Source organism: Balaenoptera borealis (genome assembly GCF_965194805.1).
Source record: "Balaenoptera borealis genome assembly, chromosome: 2".
Classification (NCBI taxonomy): Eukaryota; Metazoa; Chordata; class Mammalia; order Artiodactyla; family Balaenopteridae; genus Balaenoptera; species Balaenoptera borealis.
In genome coordinates, this window is record NC_138867.1 from 96641476 (window position 1) to 96661964 (window position 20489).

Genomic DNA, 20489 nt, shown 5'->3' on the forward strand with positions numbered 1-20489 from the left:
AGGTACCCAACTAACACAATCAGCTATATAGTCTGTACTATAATAGGTTTATAATACTTTTCACACAAATAATACATAAAAAGCAAACAAAAAATAAAGAAAACATTTTTAATCTTACAGTACAGTACCTTGATAAGTACAGTAGTACAGTACAACAGCTGGCACATGGGCTGGCATCGAGTCAACAGGCAAGAAGAGTTACTGACTGGAGGAGGGAGAGGAGGTGGGAGATGGCTGAGCTGAAGGATCGTCAGCAATAGGAGACGGAGGGCAAGCTGCAATTTTACTCACCCCTGATGTGGATGGCACAGGTTCTGGTTCCTTGCTGGATTCACTTCTATCTACCCTCTTGAAAAAACGATCCAGTGATGTCTGGGTAGTGGCTCTTTTTTTCTCGTCATAGAAGATATGCTAGCACTGGATTGCATCCTGAATGGCTGCTGCAACCTTCGTGTACCTTTCTACGTTCAGATCGTGTGCCTCAAAAACTAACAGTGCCTCCTCAAATAAAGAAAATCCCCTTGCCATTTCCTGTGTCGTGAATCTCTTCAGTTCTTCAGTTACTTCTTCCTCTTGTCTCTCTTTGTCCTTTCTCTGGGCCTCCAATTCCATCAGGTCTTCATTAGTAAGCTCCTCATGTTGCACAGCAAGGAGTTGAGTGAAGTCGTCCTCTGGCAGATCTAGCTCCACCTTCTCGTTGAGGGTTACTAAGTTGCTGAAGACCTCTTTGGACTTCTCATCTGCCTTCTCAAATCCACGAAAATCATGAACAGACTGTACAGTAAAGTACACAAAAGCACAACCACTTGTAGAGGATGCATGCACATGACAATGTATGCCAGACACGTGAACTAACTTATGTGATTAGACATGTGAACGCACCGTTGGCATCTTTGAACGTTTGCAACTTGAAGGTTTGTATGTAGGGGACTTACTGTACTTAATCTGTAGCAGGTGATTCAGCTATATTATTGTACATTTAGATGCAAATCAACTGTGGAGCTATGAGTGACACTTGAAAATAAGCCCTGTTGCCAAGAGGCTTCATTTGGTGCATCACATCAGTCTGGTAATAATCTGTTTGGAATTGTAAACTGCACTGCTTGGTATAAAAGACTTCAGTTTTCCTTTGGCCCAGTTCCACTGTGGCCCCAAGGAATTTCTCATAAAGGCACATCTGAAAGTGCTCTTGTAGGTGTGTTGGAGGCCGGACATTCGACTCAGCAGTGGGAGCAATGTTTCTGTATTGGACACCAGATACCAGATGAAGGTTCAGGACATAGAAACATTTCTTACTCTCTATCTTCTCGATTTGAGTTCCCCACCTTCAAAGAAGAAATACAAGCACACTCAATAGTCCCAGCCTTTTGAGTTGGGGGAAAAAAATGACATAAGTACTTCCCTGAATTTTTGGGTTTTTTGGTCATAGGGAAAGGCAAGGGATTGGGGCAAATTTGCATGTGTTAAAGCTCTAATTACAAGGGGAAGTGGAGAAGGGGCAAAATTAGAATCTACGTTTTTCCTTTGATGGGTGAGGGTTGGGGTGGGGAATTTCTTTTTTTTTTTTAATTTTAGTGAAGTACAGTCGATTTACAGTGTTGTAATTTCCACTGTACAGCACAGTGAGTCAGTTTTATATATATATATATATATATATATATATATATATATATATATATATATATTCTTTTTCATATTCTTTTCCATTATGGTTTATCACAGGATATTGAATATAGTTCCCTGTGCTCTACAGTAGGACCTTGTTGTTTATCCATCCTATATATACTAGTTTGCATCTGCTCATCCCAAACTCCCACTCCATCCTTCCCCCACCCCTCCTCCCCCTTGGCAACCACAAGTCTGTTCTCTATGTATGTGAATCTGTTTCTGTTTCATAGATATGTTCATTTGTGTCATATTTTAGATTCCACATATAAGTGATATCATACGGTATTTGTCTTTCTCTTCTGACTTACTTCACTTAGTATGATAATCTCTAGGTCCATCCATGTTGCTGCAAATGGCATTATTTCATTCTTTTTAATGGCTGAGTAATATTCCATTGTGTATATATATATATACCACATTTTCTTTATCTACTCATCTGTTAATGGACATTTAGGTTGCTTCTATGTCTTGGCTATTGTAAATAGTGCTGCTATGAACTATAGGGGTGTATGTATCTTTTAGAATTATAGTTTTGTCTGGATATATGCCCAGGAATGGGACTGCTGGATCATATGGCAACTCTATCTTTAGTTTTTTGAGGAACCTCCATACTGTTCTCCATAGTGGCTGCACCAACTTACATTCCCACCAACAGTGTAGGAGGGTTGGGGTGGGGAATTTCTACACAACAACAGTCTTGAGGTCCTGGACCAGCCATGTCATTTGCACATGACTGGCTGTTTTGCTGCGTGGTAACTTTTGATACTGAGACATTTTGCCCTAACCTAAGAAACAAATCATCTTAGCCTGGGATCTTCAATGAGTGGAGCCTGAGGTAGAAGCTTATGTGCTTTGTTATCTAGTGCAATCCCAGGAAAGGAGTTGGGGAAAGGACTGAGATGGGGAGGTACGAGATCCAGTATGATAGTGCATTACCAGCTCCACAGCTGGTGCCAAACACAACTGATTGCTCAATCTCACAGGACTGAAGAGAAGGATAGAAGAATTTATATTCTGCCTCCTACTGGTCAAATAACACATTAACTGCCCACCTCCTTAACATCTCCCCCTTCTGGATTGTACAAATGTGGGCACTGAGGGGTCCCATGCCTCATCAGCATTGAGGATATTGAAGCCCAAGCCAAGAGCTGCAAGAGGCACGGCCTGTCAGGTTGTTGAAGGCTCCATGGAGTTGGTCATGGTAGTGGAGGCTGGAAGGGGAGACATGACCTCTGACTCCAGGTCTTTCCAGGCCCAAGACTGGGAGTGGATTTGACCTCAAGTAGGTGGCTCCGGCTTCTTCACTTCTTGTCCCATTTACATCTTTTTATCTTCTCATCTCTTTCCCCTCCTCCCTGATTTGGACTAACCCATCATTATGGTAGACAGTGATAGGGACCATCGAGATCTCTCTTCAAGGAAGCATTTGCTGACCAACAGTGAAAAGTGCAATCAGTAAATAGCCTCCAGCTGTCAGCTGCTTTAGGCTCTGCCTTAGCTGCAGAGATTTGCTTTGAGCAGGGTCATGCCCATTCAGGGGCAGTCTGCATCCAGTAACTGAACATGGGCTGGCCATTTATTTCAGGGATATAAAGCCCCAGATATTTGTTTTGGGTCAATTTTGAAGGGCAATTTTCAGTCCAGAGCTCCCCACTGGGTTGGCCTGTGCCACAGCTTGGCTTCTCCCTGTGCCCAATCCTGCTTCATCCCCCTTCCTGTTACAGGTTTTATTCCTAATAGATATCTTGCATCCCAAACCCCATCTCAGCATCTGCTTCTGGAGAACCCACCCACCCAGCTTACAATATTGCATGCCCATCATGTGTCAAATGTGTGTAATGAACTGGAAAATTTCGGCCATTCAAGAATGTGCAACTTGTTTTTACAACCCACCCCTGGCCCCCACTGGCCTCAAGGGACCTAGTCCTAAGTCTATTCCAGGAGCAGTGGTGTTGGTGACAGCAGTAAATTTCTGATTCATATTGGCAACACCACATGTAGATATCTGGGGCCAAAGAACTCCTGGACAGAAAACACTGGAATTTCTGCCACCAAGTTTACCAAACAGTGTCTTTGGGGCATTACCATATAGGTGACCTCATCTGTATCTAAAGATTGGCTATATCTAAAGGCCAGGACATATAGGTACATTTATGTTCAGTATTTGATGGTTGTAGAATACCTGAGCCCTTGTATTTCCTCTCTGGGTTACTTACCGATGCCCTGGCTTCCATATGTGTTAGGCCAGGTAGGAGGCAAAGAGCCCCATGTCCTTCTTTCCGCCCCCCTCTCTGCTCTTTCAGGGTGGCCCCATTTAGCATTAGTGTCTTAGGGAGTAGTGGGAAGCTTTTGTGGTGGAGGTTGAGGAGATAGGCAGTAATAGACTATTTTCCCTGACAATCCCTAATTCTGTTTGCTCATGTTGTACACTGTAGGGCGGCATCAGAGGGGGATGCCCTGTGCAGCATCACAGCCTGCCTTCTTCCATGAATGAGACTCACGCAGAACATGCAGGGCGTGTGTATGTGCCCTTGCACCCATATACCCCAGCACACTCTCCTTAGGAGGTTCATTCTTCCTCCCATCTAGCTGTACCTGGAGCCTCTTTGCCAGTCTACTCTCCCAATCAAAATAATATATCCTTCTTTCAAGAGGAAGTGGAAAGGGTGATTGAGAATTGGACATCTGTTAGAACCATCTCCTTTCAATTTCCATGTTGCTTCATCCAGAAACAGTGTAAATGATGCAGAGACACTGACAGGAAGCTCCCTGTTTGCTCCATATCAGAGCTCAGACCTGATGTGGTGTGTGTACTTCCAGTATTGGAAATTCCTTCCATGTCCTGCCCTAACTGTTGACTCATTTTGTGGAAATGAGAATTGTTGGGAGATCACCATCTTAACTCAGTGAATTGACAAGAAACTAGGCCAATGAGACCCAAAGGAAGACAAAGTGCAGGCGCGGGTAAGGTAGATGCTTATGGCAGCAACAGATGGGGCTCATCAATGTAGAATTTGCCTATGAGACTGTCATTTCATGTTCTCCTATGTCGCCTGTGTCTCTGTGAGGCTCATGATGTCATGGAAGAAACCCAGCATGCATTTTTTCATTGTTACTTCCACCCCTAGTCCTTTAGCTAGGAATCATGTAATTTTAATTTTTCTCCAAGAGAATGCCCATCTGGTCAGATTTCATACAGTACTCGGTCTTTGTTCTCTATTACCTACAATTAATTATAGAAAATATTTACATTTCAACAATTTTAAGAACAATTCATTTACTCCTTTTTTTCAATCTAGTCAAATTTTATTTCCATTTTGTGATGTTTATCACAATTGAGAAAATCCTTGGTCCTTTCTAAATCAAGATAAAAATAAACACTTAATAAGCTACTACATTATACAGATCTCATCAAGAGAGTTACTGTTTAATCCACTGACTGTGAAAAATTAGCTTTATATACTTTTTTACCGGTATCCCAGCAGAAGTACAGACCTTTTCATATGACATTTGAACAAATAAGAGCCTCAGAGCCCAGCCACAGATTTTTGGTTTTATATAATATATGGATCTAAGTGCTAGCTCTGTTTCCGACCACAAATTCCCTCATGGCTCCTGGTGTGTTCTTCTGGCTGCTGATTTCACAACAAGAACATCAGCACTTCAAGGACACAGTGTCTCCTGGATTCGTCAAGGGACCCTGCCCTGGCCTGGCTTCCTGATGGCATCCACATTGGTCACTGTCCTCTCCTCTCATTCCACCCCACCCCCCTTTTCCAGATGTTCATGTATGAATACTTGCCAGATCCTTGCTATTATTGCTCTTTGAGGCCCTTTCAGAATATGAAGTGGGCAAGTTTACAATTTAAACCTTATGGGTTTGAATTTTCAAGTTGTGAACTTAAACCTTTTGGTGATTACTCTTGTCCAAATGCAGCTTCCTGCCCTCATGGAAAAAAAAATCGTCTCCAAAGACATTTGGACATGAAGTAGCTATTGCAAAAGAACATATTGTTGGTGACTTGAGTGTAAAGAAACCAGAAACATATGGATTACATTTCCTTTTAAATGAGCATGGTCTTTAAAATAAAGGGAGTGAATGAATTATTTGGTAATATCCAGTTGAGAGGTGGTCAATATTAAAGTATTTGAACAGTAAGGCAGAGCACCAAGCCTGCTTTCAGGATTCTCCATCCCCAAGCAGCAGGGAGCTTCTGTATTTGGTTCTCTTGAGGCCAATCCCCAGCTGTGAGACCTGTTGTGCAACGCAAATACTGGCTTCAGTTGGGAGACCGCCGCTGTCCAAAGACATTATTGAGTGGATTGAGTGGTGGGTATTAAACATTCGAAGCAATTGTAGTTTATTAGCTGCCAGCCAGTCTTTGTAAATAGAAATCCTACCTAAGTGACCGTGGGCAAATCCCTTTGCTCTTCTGGGCCTACCTCCTCATCTGGGTGAACATAAAATAAGAAAATGTACGTGAAGTGCCAGGTTCAGACCTGAAACATTTATGACTGTGCAGATTTATTTGATTCCTCAGTAGAGAGAAAAGTGAGTTTGTAATCACTGCAGCAGAAAGAATGACCATAGCCTTTCTTGTATCAGGCCCAATCTGACATAGATGTGTGTTTTCAAGTTCGACACAATGTGTAAAGATTGGTCAGTGATCTGATTTTAAAAGCATCTTCAGGGGCTTCCCTGGTGGCGCAGTGGTTGAGAATCTGCCTGCCAATGCAGGGGACACGGGTTCGAGCCCTGGTCTGGGAAGATCCCACATGCCGCGGAGCAACTGGGCCCGTGAGCCACAATTGCTGAGCCTGCGCGTCTGGAGCCTGTGCTCCTCAACAAGAGAGGCCGCGATGGTGAGAGGCCCGCGCACCGCGATGAAGAGTGGCCCCCGCTTGCCACAACTGGGGAAGGCCCTCGCACAGAAACGAAGACACAACACAGCCATAAATAAAATAAATAAATAAAATTAAAAAAAAAAAGAAAAAAGAAAATGCTCCCTATTTCACTTACAAAATTAATTAAAAAAAAAAAAAAGCATCTTCAGATCATCAGGTGGGGCTTACCAGCTTTCTTTTTAGGTATCATCAATTGTTAGTTTTCCTTGGATTTTTGTCACCAAAAAGGCAAACCAGAAGCAAGGAGGGAAGAAATGCCAGAAATAGGATGAAGTAATCCAAAATATGTGATACTGTTTCACAAATACAAATATCTTAGAATCAACAAGGACAATCTTCTAGAGGATGCAAAATCACAAAAAGGCAATCAAAACATCTGTGCAGAGTTCTAAGAGGATGCAGACGGACCTGGGGTGGGTATGGGCTGATGATATGGACTATCTTTATGTTTCAAATGTTTGGTAGAAGTGAAGTGAAAATCTAAACTTGAAATTACTAAGAATTATTGAGTAGTCCTTAAGTGCAGGACAGTGAGCTAGCTGGGGTGCGGAATGCAGGCACTGAGATGAGCCAGCCAGGACCTGCAGTCAACAGACAGAATTCAAGACAGTATTGTAATAACAGCAACATTATATTATTCATAACCTGCCATCTAGCCCTGTGAAGAAAATGAAAATCTTTCTTCTATGTCTAAACTTGTGCAGAGTTTGCAGCCTTTTTGAAATCTGGTCTGATGCATTCCTCTGTCATTCTAAAACAAGCCCAGGTCCCCAGGAACAGGGACTTTAGCTGGCCCAAGAGCATTCTCACACCCTTTGTTTCCTGGTCACTTTCATAACCTCCATGGCTCTTTCACAGTCATTGCAGACTCAACATGTGTATCAGGTGATGCAGTATTTCTTTCTGCCACCCAACCAGGTTCCTTCTGTCTTCCTTCTCTTTGTCATTATACTACAGTCTCCCACTGACCCAAGTAGGTTGCTATCGTAGATCATAGATCATTCTTCTGCTTCATTCCCCATTATACTAAATTGCCACATCCTGATGACTTTTTTTTAAGTGTTTTATTGGATATTGTACAATTTGCCCATTTAATATGTACATTTCAGAGGTTTTTAAGATAGTTGTATATGTGTGCAACCATCACCACAGTCAATTTTAGAGCACTTTCGACACCTCTAAAAGAAACTGTTCTCTTAAGCTATCACCTCTGTACTCTCCCATTCCTGTCCCTCCCACCCCCCAGCCCTAAGCAACCACTACTCTTTGTGTCTCTATAGATTTGCCTATTCTGGACTTTCATATGAATAAATCATGCAGTATGTGGGTTTTTGTGACTGGCTTCTTTCACTTAGCCTAATGTTTTCAAGTTTCATCTGTGTTGTAGCATATATCAGTACGTCATTCCTTTTTATGGCCAAATAATATTCCATTGTCTGGATATACCACATTTTGTTTATCCATTCATAAGCTGATGGACATTTCAATTGTTTCCACTTTTTGGTTGTCATGAATAATGATGTTACAGACATTCGTGTACAACTGTTTGTGTGCATATATGTTTTAATTTTACTTAGGCATATATTGAGGAGTAGAATTGCTGGGTCATATAGTAACTCTGAGATTAATCATTTGAGAAGCAGCCAGACTATTTTCCAAAGTAGCTGTACCATCTTCCATTCCCACCAGCAGTGTAGGAGGGTTCCATTTTCTTTACATCCTCTCCAACTCTTGTTATTGTCTATTTGATTCTAGCTATCCTGTTCACTTTTGAAACATTGTTTTTCTCTGAAAAAAGGTAGCATATTTCTTGCCTAGACCTTTTTGTCCCTTCCCAATATCACCACCCTAGTCTAGAATTTCATGACCTCATGCAGAATTCTGGAGTCTAAACTGCTTTCTTTTCTCCCCTTTCCGAATTACACTACTTAACCATGCCAAACTCTATATGAGAAATGTACATTAACCTATGTTCAATCTTCCTCAGATCCCTTCAGTGACTTCTAAGTTCCTGTCACACCAAGTCTGAACCCCTCTTGTTGGCTTTCCAGGTACCCCTGAAAAATCTGGCCCTACCTATTCACCTCACCACAATCTCCCCTCTCCCTGACCACATCTTTAGGCAGATGCCACCCTCCCACGAGCAGTGATGTTGCTGCTCAGTGTTACCTCCTGGGCCTTAGAGTTCTCACTGTGAATGTCCCCTCTTTTCTTCCCCTTGACCAAGAAATACCACAGCTTCTAAGAAGTCTTCTCTGAGTCTTTACCCTTCCTTCCCCTGTCCAAGAGGTGGGTGTGGCTAGTCATGTGTCCAACATGTAGGCCAGACTTGTACTTTCTCCCTGGAATCTGAGCCAAGTGATATTCAGATTGAAAAATGGTGACAGTGGTCTCCTACAAAGACTCTTCATTCATTCCTATGACGTAGATCCCTGACTCAGCCTTGAATTCCTGTCTCGTGCATGATCTGATTCTCTAACTCTTTTCTTTTTCCTTTTATAACATCTTTATTGGAGTATAATTGCTTTACAATGGTGTGTTAGTTTCTGCTTTATATCTAACTCTTTTCTTGAGGCTATAAGCTATCCCCTTAAATTACCAACACATTCCTTTTCATTTGTTTATTTGCCTATATTAGCCAAAGCCACACTTTATTGATTAAACCTGATAATCCTAACAGATACATCAAGCACAATAGTACTAGTATGAATGTTTCTTCAGCCCTTGCTATGGACCAGGCACTGTGCAAATCTCTTCATCTAGATGATTTCAGTTAATATTCACCTATCACCCTCTGAAGTAAGTAGCATCTTGTCTCCTTTTTATGCATGAGGAAATTGTATCATTGAGAAGGCTGAAAACTGTCCCAGGGAGAAGCTGATTAATGGAGGAGCCAGGTTGGTGCTTGAATATGTGCCCTTCGCTATTGTGCAGTAAGCCCTCTCATGCCATCGGCCTGGCAGCCAGTGAGGGCTCTTCTCCGCTGAGCGCCTTGTACATTTGTACCTTCTTTGCTTTGAGGAGAGTTCACATTTCTCTGATGGCACTTCATCACCTTCTGTCTTGTATTATAATTATTTGGGTATGTGTCTTAACTTCCTTAGCCCAGAATCTAGTATGTATAAGAGGTAATCAATAAGTATTTCTGAAAGGATAAGTAAATGTAGAGTTGCATCTAAAGAAGATCTAGTGAAATTTCCAGTTCTCAGGAAAGAAGGAAACTGCTTTAGAGGGGTTAGTAGAGGAAACTCGCCCTGGCAAAGACAGCAGCAGCTACCCTTTTCCCATATTTATAATTTCTTCTTTTAAAAAGTATGTTATTATAAAATACCGATCTCCGTTCCAGTACTTTACACACAAACCTTTAATAGTAGACTGTGGTTTTGGTCACCAAGGTTACTTTAATTAAATTCAGTAGTTAGCAAATGCTTGTGGCAAAATTTCTCTCAAGCTATACCACTGGCCAGTGGAGCAAACTGCTTTTTACCAGGGTCTCTCTGCTGAGATGTTTTCTCCTTTTGTGTGTTTTTTTCTTAAAAAAACGAAAAACATTTTATTTTTCTTATTTTCATCTTGCTTCTCCTAGACTTTCATTATGGTCCAGCTGAACCAGCTGCTGCCCCTCTCCTTGTAAACTTCACGTTACATCCCAGAAGAACTGGAGGAGAATCAGTTTCCCATGTAGCAGCTATTGGGGGACGGGTAAGAACAGAGGGAAGGGAGCAGCCCTGTTGAGATAGAATGATGCCAGGCTGGCTGGCTGATCCTGGGTAGAATTAAGCAGGATGGCAAAGACCAACATAAATGATGTCACTAGTAACATTGTCATGTTCCCACAAACTGCATGAGTTGTCTAATTGAGGCAATTTTTTTAAACTTCCACAGAAAAGATGCAAAATCTAACTTGTCCTTTTAAATATCATCAGTTGCTACTGTTTACTGTCCAGGCTTCAGTGGTTAAGACTACTGTCCCCCTTATAAGGGCCAAGGAACACAACATTTGTATGTTTCTTGCCCCCTGTGGTAATATAGAATACTGTAAGCTGCCCCTTTCAGATGAACTATGTGACAGAAAGCCAACTCGACCCCTGCAGATAGTGGAGCTGATACTGTAACTGGAGACAGAGGAGAAAGGCTGAGACAGACCATGCAATCAGATAACTTCAAGGAAGGCTGAGATCAGTTCAAGAAGATCAACATGGAGAATGAAAGAATTGAAAATAGCAAGAAGTTACCTTCATTTCAAAAAGTGAGTATATTCTGTGCACTTGAAAATTTTTATTTGTTTCATTGAAATGTTCTTTCCCAATATTAATAAATAAGCAGAATGGTTCTGAAGATGCAAAGAGAAATGGTAAAGGAAGTTAAAAGATTAGGTAGAAAGGCTTCTATGACAAAAAAGGTGTTTTTTTTTTTAATTAATTAATTAATTTGGCTCCGTCCAGTCTCAGTTGCGGCACACGGGATCTTCAGTTGCAGCATGCGGGATCTAGTTCCCTGACCAGGACCGAACCTGGGTCCCCTGCATTGGGAGCGCGGAGTTCCAACCACTGGACCGCCAAGGAAGTCCCAAAAAAGGTTTTTTTAAAGACAACATATTTCTCTAATGTAATGTGTTCGTGGCAATGCAGAAGTATCTGAACATCTCTTTTGTAAGATTGGATGCACCTGCACCTTTCAAACAGCATGGCGGACTAAGTGCCTCAGTACAGCTCTAACAATTTTAATTCTTGCTAACTCAAGCCTATCTGAACAGTCAGGAAAGCTAACCTGAGTCCCAAAAAGAAAAAGACTGTTGGACGCAATGGTGAATTTATACTATGCTGAAAACGGGGTAGGGTAAAATGAACCTTACTATCTAAACCTAAAAGCTTTAATAACCTGCAATGTAAATCAACAGTCAGCCTTATAATAGGAGTTATAAAGCCACCGGATAATAGTTGGAAAACTGGTTACATAGTTATAGACAAAAAGCACAGGAAATCATAGAGCTTTGGTTTTATTTTGAAAGACAGATTTGATTTGTATTTGAATGTTTCAGTTATATACAATAATTTCATCTTCCCCAGTCTTCTAGTTTTTGGAAATTATTCTTGATCTTAGTAATAACATTCTTGAAGCTGATTCTATGCTAGTGGATGTAATTTCCATGGAAATAGAGTGGAACATAGAGGAAAAAGCAGAACTGTTTAAAATTGTTCATCAAATTTGCAGCTCTTTTCTTTAAACAATACCTTGTAATTTATTGGGTATGGCCAGAAAACAAGCTGCTCTACTCAAATAAATTTTGTAGGCAAGAACCAAGAAAACTTTTTTTTTCCAAACTCTTAACTATTTCTGTGAGGAAATCTTAACATTTTCAGCTTCCTTAAGCCAAGTAGACAGAATATAGCTAAATCTTTTTTGACTTGGATGTGGATGACTCAGGGTAATCATTTTGAATATCTGGAAGGTAGAGTAGTGATATATTAGAAAAAGCACAGGATCAGGAGATCTGGTTATAGCAAATTAACTCTGTTACTTCGACAAATCACTTCATCTGGGTCTTGATTTTCTCACATTTAAAATTAGGGGTTGATTTCTAAGGTTCTTCAAGAACTGAAATCCTTTACTTCTGAAGTCAATTATGGGATTATGCTCAGACGCTATGTGCTGTAGCTAAATCCATGTCCTCACCTGCCTTAACCCTTCAGCACATCTAACACAGCTGTTCCCTCTGTCCTTCTCAAAACACTTCATTACTTGGGTTCCAGGGCTCTACACTCATCTTGTTTTCCCCTTCACTGACATCCTCTTTTCCTTTGTGTCCTTTGTTGAATTTTCCTCATCTTATAAAAGTCTGAATACTGGAGTGTACAATCTCTTCTCCATGCATACATCTTTCCTAGATTATTTCACCCAGTTACATGGCCAAAGCCATAAAAAGATCCCAAATATTGATAACTCCCAGATTTATATGTATAGTCCCCATGTCTCCCCTAAATTCCAGACAGCCTACTCATTATCTCCATTTGAGTATCCAATTGGCATATCAAAATCGATGATTTAAACAGAACCCTTGATTTTCCTTCACATGCCTAATCCTTGCCAAGAATTCTGGATGTCAATAAATGGCTCTTCCATTTATCCTGTTTCTCAGGTCAGAGCTTTGGAGTCAGTCTTGGCTCGTCTCTTTCACTCATATTCCACACATCCTCCCATTAGCAGATCCTTTTGACTCCACTTTCAAAATGTAACCAAAATCTAACCACTTCTCAGCACTTTCAACTGATACTATCATAGTCCAAGATACCATCATGTGTTGTCTTGAGATGGTCTCCTAACTGGTCTCCATCAGCAGCGGAGTGATCCTTTCAAAACAGAACCTGATTACATCCTTCCCCTGCTTGCAACTTTGCACTGGCTTCCTGTCACAAAGAGAAGAAAATCCGGAGTCCTTACCTTGCCCTGGATGATCCAGCCCTGGCAGCCCACTGCGCCATCTCCCCTCGCTTCTCACTCTATTCCAGCCACATTCCTTGCTGTTTCTCAAACTCAGTGAGCACACTCTTGCCTCAGGGTCCTTACTGCTCCTTCTGCCTGGAATGCTTTCCTCCCAGATCTTTGTATGGTTGCTCTCTCACTTGTTCAAGTGTTACTTCTTCAGAGAGATCTTCTCTAGCTGTTCTGTCTAAAATGGCAGCTGCCCCACTTCCACCACTCTCTTCCTTTACTGACTTCTTATTTCTCTAAAACATATATTACTACCCAATATTATTGATTTGTTTGCTTGTTTACTGTCTATTTCCCCTGACAGAATGTCATCTTCTTGAGGGCAGGACTTTGGCTATTCTGTTCACTGCTACGTCCCTAGCGACTACAACAATGCCTGACATTCAGTAGGAGCTCAATAAATATTTGTCAAATGAATTATGAAGGTACTGAACTGTTTGCATGTAACTTAATTTGCTCCAGAATATTTGCAAGTATGATGTTTGATGGCTCTGTAATCTCCTTACTTCTCAGGGTGCTAGCTTCTATTCCCACCCCTACCATTTTATAATCTGCTGCTCCTCATGAACTATGGTTATAACCTACAAAAAATTCCAGGGTTTCCAGGGAAAGCTAGATAAATAAACTTGTTAGGACAGTGAGATTCATTTTATGTACGATGCTGTGTTAATAGGTCCTGTCTGTGGCAATGTGGAAAAAAGTCACTTGAATGGGAGCCAGAAACTTGGAGCTCTAGTAATTACTCCTCCACCAACCAGCTGTGTGATGCAGGCCAGTCACATGGCTTCTCGTCCCCTCTGTCTCCAGGTCCTGAAAATATATTCATATGGCTGCTGGCTAGCAGAGCACCTAAATCTGTGACACCTATTTTTATCACAACTGGGAGATACTTGCGTTTGGATTTTGCATTGAGTGAAAGATGTGTTGGCTTGAAGTGATGTAGTAGTTGATTTTAGTTCAAGAATCTTATATTCCTTCACTAATTTTATAAAAGATTTATTAGGCATATACTATGCCAAGTTGTAAAATAGGAATTGTAAATAAAGTGGTGAATAAGACAGTCTTTATCTTTGCCTTTATGGAGTAAACAGTCCATCCAAGTGGATAAAATACGCCTCAAACAAGCAATCACACACCAAGAGACCAGTTAAGAGGCTTTTGCAGTTCTCCAGGTCAGAGGTGATGTTATCCTGGCCAGGAAGGGTATATATAGAGAGAAAATTAGAGAGCTGTTTTGGAGGCAAAACAGATAAAACTTGGCAATTGCTTGGATGTAAGGAGTGCAGAAGAAGGGAAAACATGGATAACTACCCAAATTTGGTGATTGATTGGATGTGAGAAATGAGGAAGAGGGAGGAAGCATGGCTAACTCCCAATTTTCTGGCTTGAACAACTAGGGGTGGGAGTGGTGATGTCATTTCCCAAGATAGGAAACACTGGAAGAGGAGCAGATGTGGGAGCAAGAGGTTGGGAGAAAGAACAAGTCCAGTTCAGGCTGAGGAGACTGTGAGACAGTTAGTGAAGATGGAGCAGGTGGGGACACGGATCAAGACGACAGACACCGGGCACAAATGTAGGTTTCATCAAAGGTGTGGGATCTTTGGACCTATGGGGCAGAGTGGCATCACTCTGGGAGGCAGAGCACAGAATCAGAAGGCAATAGGGCCCAGGACCAAGGCTTGAGGAACTCCTATATTTAATATTTGGAGAGAAAAGAAGGTTGAGCAAAGGTATCAAGATGGGCCACAGAGGAAGAAACCAAGGAGAGCTAGCTGGGTCCCAGGGGTCAACAGAAGAGAGTAGCCGACTATGACGACTGCTACAGAGAGGCCAAGTGAGGTGAGAACTTTAGATTCAGCACTACACACGTAATAGTGACCGGGGAGTAAGCAGTTTCAGGAGATGATGGGTTTGGAATTTCAAATGAGGTAATTTGGAGAGTGAGTAACAGGTGAGAAAATACAGACAGCGCATAACTTTTTAAAGAAGCTTTGCTCTAAGGCAGAGGAGATAGTATAATAAATGCAGGGACACAGGAAGCCAAGGGAATAGCTCTCTTTTTTTTAAAGTGCAGACTTGAGCATGTTTAAATGGGAAGAAAAATGATACGGCCAGGGCGAGGTAAGAGAGTGGGACCGAGAGAATGAGATTAATAGATAGCACCAGAGTTCTAAGGAAACATGAGAGAGTAAGATTCAGAGCATAAGTGGATGGACGGACTTTCGATCAGAAGCACATGTTATTTGCTGTGTCTGGAGGGCAGAGGAAAAGATGAGTGAGGGCGCAGGTAAGTCAGGCTGGTATGGAAAGTTGAAGCGGTTCCCAGGTGATCATTTCTATTTTCACTGTAAAGTAGGCGGTAACGGGGAGGCGGAGGGTTGTAAGTGAGGAGAGTGGAGAATGTGTGAAAATAGTTGTGGTAGACAGTGACCATGCAAGACAGAGAAAAATGGTAGGACTGAGAATCCAGCAGAGGCTGGTCATCATGAGTTTATAGTGTTACCAACCTGCCCAGCCATGTTACCTTCTCCTGTTTTGTTTTGTTTAATGGTAACAAAATGGTAAGATAGAGATAAGTAAGCAGAAGAAAATACAAATCGGCCATGATATGTTGGGGTGTTTCTTTCACTGCCGACCACCCCGCGTACACCCCTGAGCTCCCACTGTGTATTCCTTGTACCACATGGCGAGTCCACAAAGCTTCATGAATCCAACCACCAGCTGTCTCTAGGGCTGGAGGCCAGGGAAAGAGGCCTTCCTGGGAAGAGGAAAGGCTGAAACGGCTGCTCTCATCTTGCAACTATGAGGAAGAACCAATTAAGAGCTCACTACGAGAGCAAATGTTGCTGAGGATGGAGAGAAGGAGAAATCCAGTCCTGACGATGTTGTTTGAGCCCTGGACCTAGCAGTGCCTGGAGTGATACCCTACCCTTTCCAGTTCCATGAGCCAATAAGTTTCCCTTTTCACTTGAGCTAGTTTGGATTGAGGTTTCAAAAGGGCTTTCCCCTGTTGCAAGGTTTTAATTTTTAAAAAGGAGCCCCCTACTCCCTCAGTCATCTCTTTTTTCGAGATGTCTTTGCCGTCCATGTGAGGACTAAGAATCAGTAGGGATGCAGATCAGAGGAATGTTATGCAGCTGGTAAAATTGTTGATAAAAATTGCTTTCGAATGATATAAAGTAAAAAAAGGGGGGGGGCAAGATTTAAATTGTATAAAAATATAGTTATAATGCTCTTTTTATAAAAGATGAAACAAATACAATAGTCTTACAGTGATTGTTTTGGGTTATGAAACTATGGTTGATTTCCCCACCCCCCTTTTGGCTATTTTATACACTTAATGAGTATGCATCACTTGTATGCATTTATGTACTTACTTTTGAAATTAATTCATATTTTTACCAAAGTAATGTGTACACATTAGAAAAAAAATCAACCAATGTTGAAAAGCTTATCATGTAAAACAGCAATCTTCTACCACACCCTCTCCACCCATCCCTGAACCTGCTTTAACTTTTCCTTCTTGACTATACTTCCGTATTTCTAAATATTATGCATAGACAGCTATTTTTGATTATCAATTTTAGAAAGTATCTTTTGACATTCTATTACATCGAATTAGGAATTAAGCTGTCTTCTACAGTATCACCTTTCAGTCTTTTCTTCCCATCCTCCTAATATGGTTATGCCACAGTTAAATTTATATCAGCAACGATTGATATGCACGTTATTCACTGCTAAACCGATAGTGTAGTCGTGAATGTATTTCTGTTCTGAGATAATTTTTTCCTTCTTCCTGGTGTTAATAATTGCCTTGTTTTTTTTCATTTGTTTGTATCCATTTGTTGCCATATATGCGTTGCAATTTTCTTAAAAGGATCCAATGATCAGTAAAACTTGTGGCAAAAATGTTTGTCAAAAAATAAAGTATCTCAGATAATCCCACCATCACTCCCACATCTCACCTTAGCCTGGAAATAACACAGCCCCCCACCCTCCTGGACAGCTTTCTCTCTAGGTCTGCTGCATAGCTCTCACCCCCAGGGATGACGGATCCATGGTTTATTGAGCCCCATGTCTTCATCTTTCTTCAGTGTGTGGGAAAGCACATCTTTCATTGGCTTCCTAAGAAAGTGCATGGGAGGTGAGTTTTCTAAGTCGTTGCATATCTGAGAGTTTTAGATATTTAGTTTGCTTTCCTACTTGATTGACATTTTGGCTGGGTAAAGAATTCTAGGTTGAAAATAATTTTCACTGAGAATTTTGAAGAAACTCACAATGTTGTGATAAATCTGATGCCATCCTGATTCCTGTTTATTTGGATTTTTCTCTCTGGAGGCTTTTTAAGATTGTCCTTTTTAGATGCTCTGAAATTCACAATGAAGTACCTTGGTGGGCGTCTTGAGTTTTTGTTTTCGTTACTGTTTTCCAATTAATTATGCTGGTCACCAGTACAGTCATCCCTAGGTATCTGTGGGGACTCGGTTCCAGGATACCAAAATCCATGGGTGCTCAAGTCCCTTATATAAAAAGGCATAGTATTTGTGTATATATATCACAGAATATCTGGGACAAGGCTGAAGCAGACTAGTTGCAAGGAACTGCCAGTGCAAAGGCCCTGAGGTAGAGGCAGGTCTGTCATGTTAGAGGAATAGCAAGGAAGTCCATATAGCAGCAGGAGAGTGACTGAGGAGAAAATAGAAGGAGGGGAGATCAAAGAGGTAAAAAGAAGGTCTTGTGGGTAATGGGAAGCTTTTACTGAGTACAGGGGGGTGTCATTTAAGGTTTGAAGGAGAAGAGTGACAAGGTCTGACTTCAGATTTTGAAGAATCACTCTGGCACTTGTGTTGAGCATAGATTATAGGGAGCAATACTGGAAGTGAGAGGACGAGTTAGGAGGCTATTCCAGTAATCTAGTAGAGAGAGAGATGGTGGCTTTCACCAGGGTAGCAGCAATAAATGTGGTAAAGAGTAGTTGGGTTCTGGATTTATTTTAAAAATAGAGTCAACAGAATTTCCTGATAAAATGGATGTCAAGTGTAAAAGAAAGTGTCAAGGAAGAATCTCGGGTCTGTGAACTGTGTAACTGGAAGGAAGAAATTCCCATGTGCTACAATTAGAGGAATGTCTGGAGTTCAATTTGGTTGTGTTGAGTCTTCCTGTGGCTTACCCTTGCCTTCTGCTGGGTGCAGTGTCTTAAGTCAGAGCCACTTCAGTTCAATTCTTCCAAAGAATAAACCTGCAGTTCCTTATGTGTATGTGTGGAGGTGGAGTGGGGACAGGAATGTGAAGTCTTTGGGCTGTAAAGAGTGAGTAAACGGATGTGTGGGGAGTTGAATTGTTCTGTGTTCAACCAAGCCCCTTTTTTAATTCTCACATCATATCTGCACCTTCCATGGAAACAGATACTTCCAAATCCCAAGCCTTTCTGGGGTTCTGTGGAGGTGGATTCCCTTGCTTCTCATTACTCTTCTCTTCTGCAGGCTTTTGGGTTTTTGCTTCCTCAGCTTCTTGAAGTGTTCCAAAAATTTGTTGAAATTTTTCATCCACTCTTCCCTTCTCTCATTCTTGTGTATGTGTGTTTGGAGAACAAGAAGATATAATGTGTATGATCAGTTTGTGCTACTGAACTGGTGGTGTGCATTAGGGTATAAAAATCCTTTTTTCAAGCCTACATGATTTTGATATCATCTCAAATTCTAGCCTCCAGAACTGTGAGAAATAAATTTCTGTTGTCTAAGCTACCTAGTCTATGGTATTTTGTTGTGGTAGCCTGAGCTGACTAAAACACTAGTCCAATGTCACTTAGCCATAGTTTGAGGAGCAAAACCCCTGTCCATCTAACTTCAGAGGCTGCTCTCTTAACCACTGTGCAATATGGCCTCTCTGATATGTAAATAAAACATTACGACTCCAATAAGTAAATGTGCAAAGAAATGGAATGAAGAGTTAATTTCTAAAAGAATCCGTTTGGAATGAGGAAAAAAAAACTTCAACCTTACCAATAAGGTTGAACATTAAACCTTAAAATAGTATTGATGAAAAAAAGATGAGGGATCTCTCTTTTTGGTTAGAGGTTTTTAAATATATAAATGGTAATAATGCTGTTTAGGGTATAATTTGGTGGCCCTGTAAATTAGCATAAGCACATTAATATTCTGCTCGTGTGCCCCAAGGCTCTTTTACAGGTTATTGACAGTGGAAGTCTGTTCTGATTGGCCTGTGTCCATACTAGGTGTTAAATATTTTGAATTCCACCCCTAGCTGGAAGACAATTTAGTGACATTCATTTAGAAACATAGAAATGGTCACATTGTAGTACCCTGTAGTTCTACTCCTGAGTATCATTCCTAGGGAAGTAATATAATTTTGGAACTAGATCTATATCTGATTTACCACTCCTTAGCTTTTCTTGTAATTATAAACTTTTAGAAATAATCTAAATGTACAATAATAGGAGAATGGTTACGTAAACAAAAATTCTATTATACAGATATTAAAAATAAAATAAGCCTTGTGAAAATAGATAGTAATATGAGGAAATGCTCATAATATGATTTAAATTAAATAAAAAAGGACTCTACTGTATATACTATGTGTTCATAGTTGTTTTTTTTTTCCTAGTGGGTAGCTAGGAAAATAGTTGGAAGGAAACACCCCAAAATGTTCATAATGATATACGATAGTATGAGGGACACTTTTTTCCTGTTCTGTTTTCTAATTGTCCGCAATGTGAGTGTACTTCATTTAACATAGAAAAACATTATAAAAGAAAAATAGGCTATCCTCAAATCAGTTCTTCCCATGCCTCTTCACAGATACGTAAAATGGCAAGTAAAACAACATCATTCCCAGCAGACTCTGCACACTTAATTATTGAAGAAGGTAGTTCATTTTATTCTTCTTGAAATATATAATAGAGGTACAAAAAAAGTCTATTACTCTCTCTATATATGAGGGGAAGGACCCATCAGTGCTTTTTCAAAGTCTCCTCAGTATGTCCAAATGCAATCAGTGGGAAATAGCACCCCCTTGTGAGGCACGGGACAAAACACTGGTTTTCCAATTAGTTGGTTTGTGATGATCACCATCTCAGCAAGTAACTCCAACGGTGGCTTATTATCTGGTTTTGGATTCTGTGATGTGATGATATGCCAGTCTAATGATGCTGAGCTATGTGTGGGCAGGGTGTGCCCTACAACTCTAGTCACAGGGACTCCTGGTTCTGAAGAGCAATGACTCGTGTGATGTGACCATGGACCTCAACACGGGCTCCAGGGGAAAATACTCTCTCTTTCTGGCTCTTCCTTCCTGGGCATGAAGGACCCAAAAATAGGGAGAAGTAGTAAAGTAGGAATTCCAGAAGAGATGAGACTACTGACCTGCTTATAGCTGGGTTTTGCTAATTTTGTTTTCGTTTTTCT

The 20489-nt window shown here is 41.0% G+C and overlaps 1 protein-coding gene across 2 annotated transcripts in view; it reads left to right on the forward strand.

Moving 5' to 3' along the window:
• Positions 1-20489, forward strand: part of LVRN (laeverin) — a 164618-nt gene that overhangs the window by 32560 nt on the left and 111569 nt on the right. Inside the window, exon 5 of one of the 2 annotated variants that reach the window (XM_082375681.1) lies at positions 10160-10822. The exons of the other annotated variant lie outside the window; for it this stretch is intronic. The gene's annotated coding sequence lies outside the window, so the exon portion shown is untranslated. The remainder of the gene's footprint in view (positions 1-10159; positions 10823-20489) is intronic. 2 annotated transcript variants of the gene reach the window in all.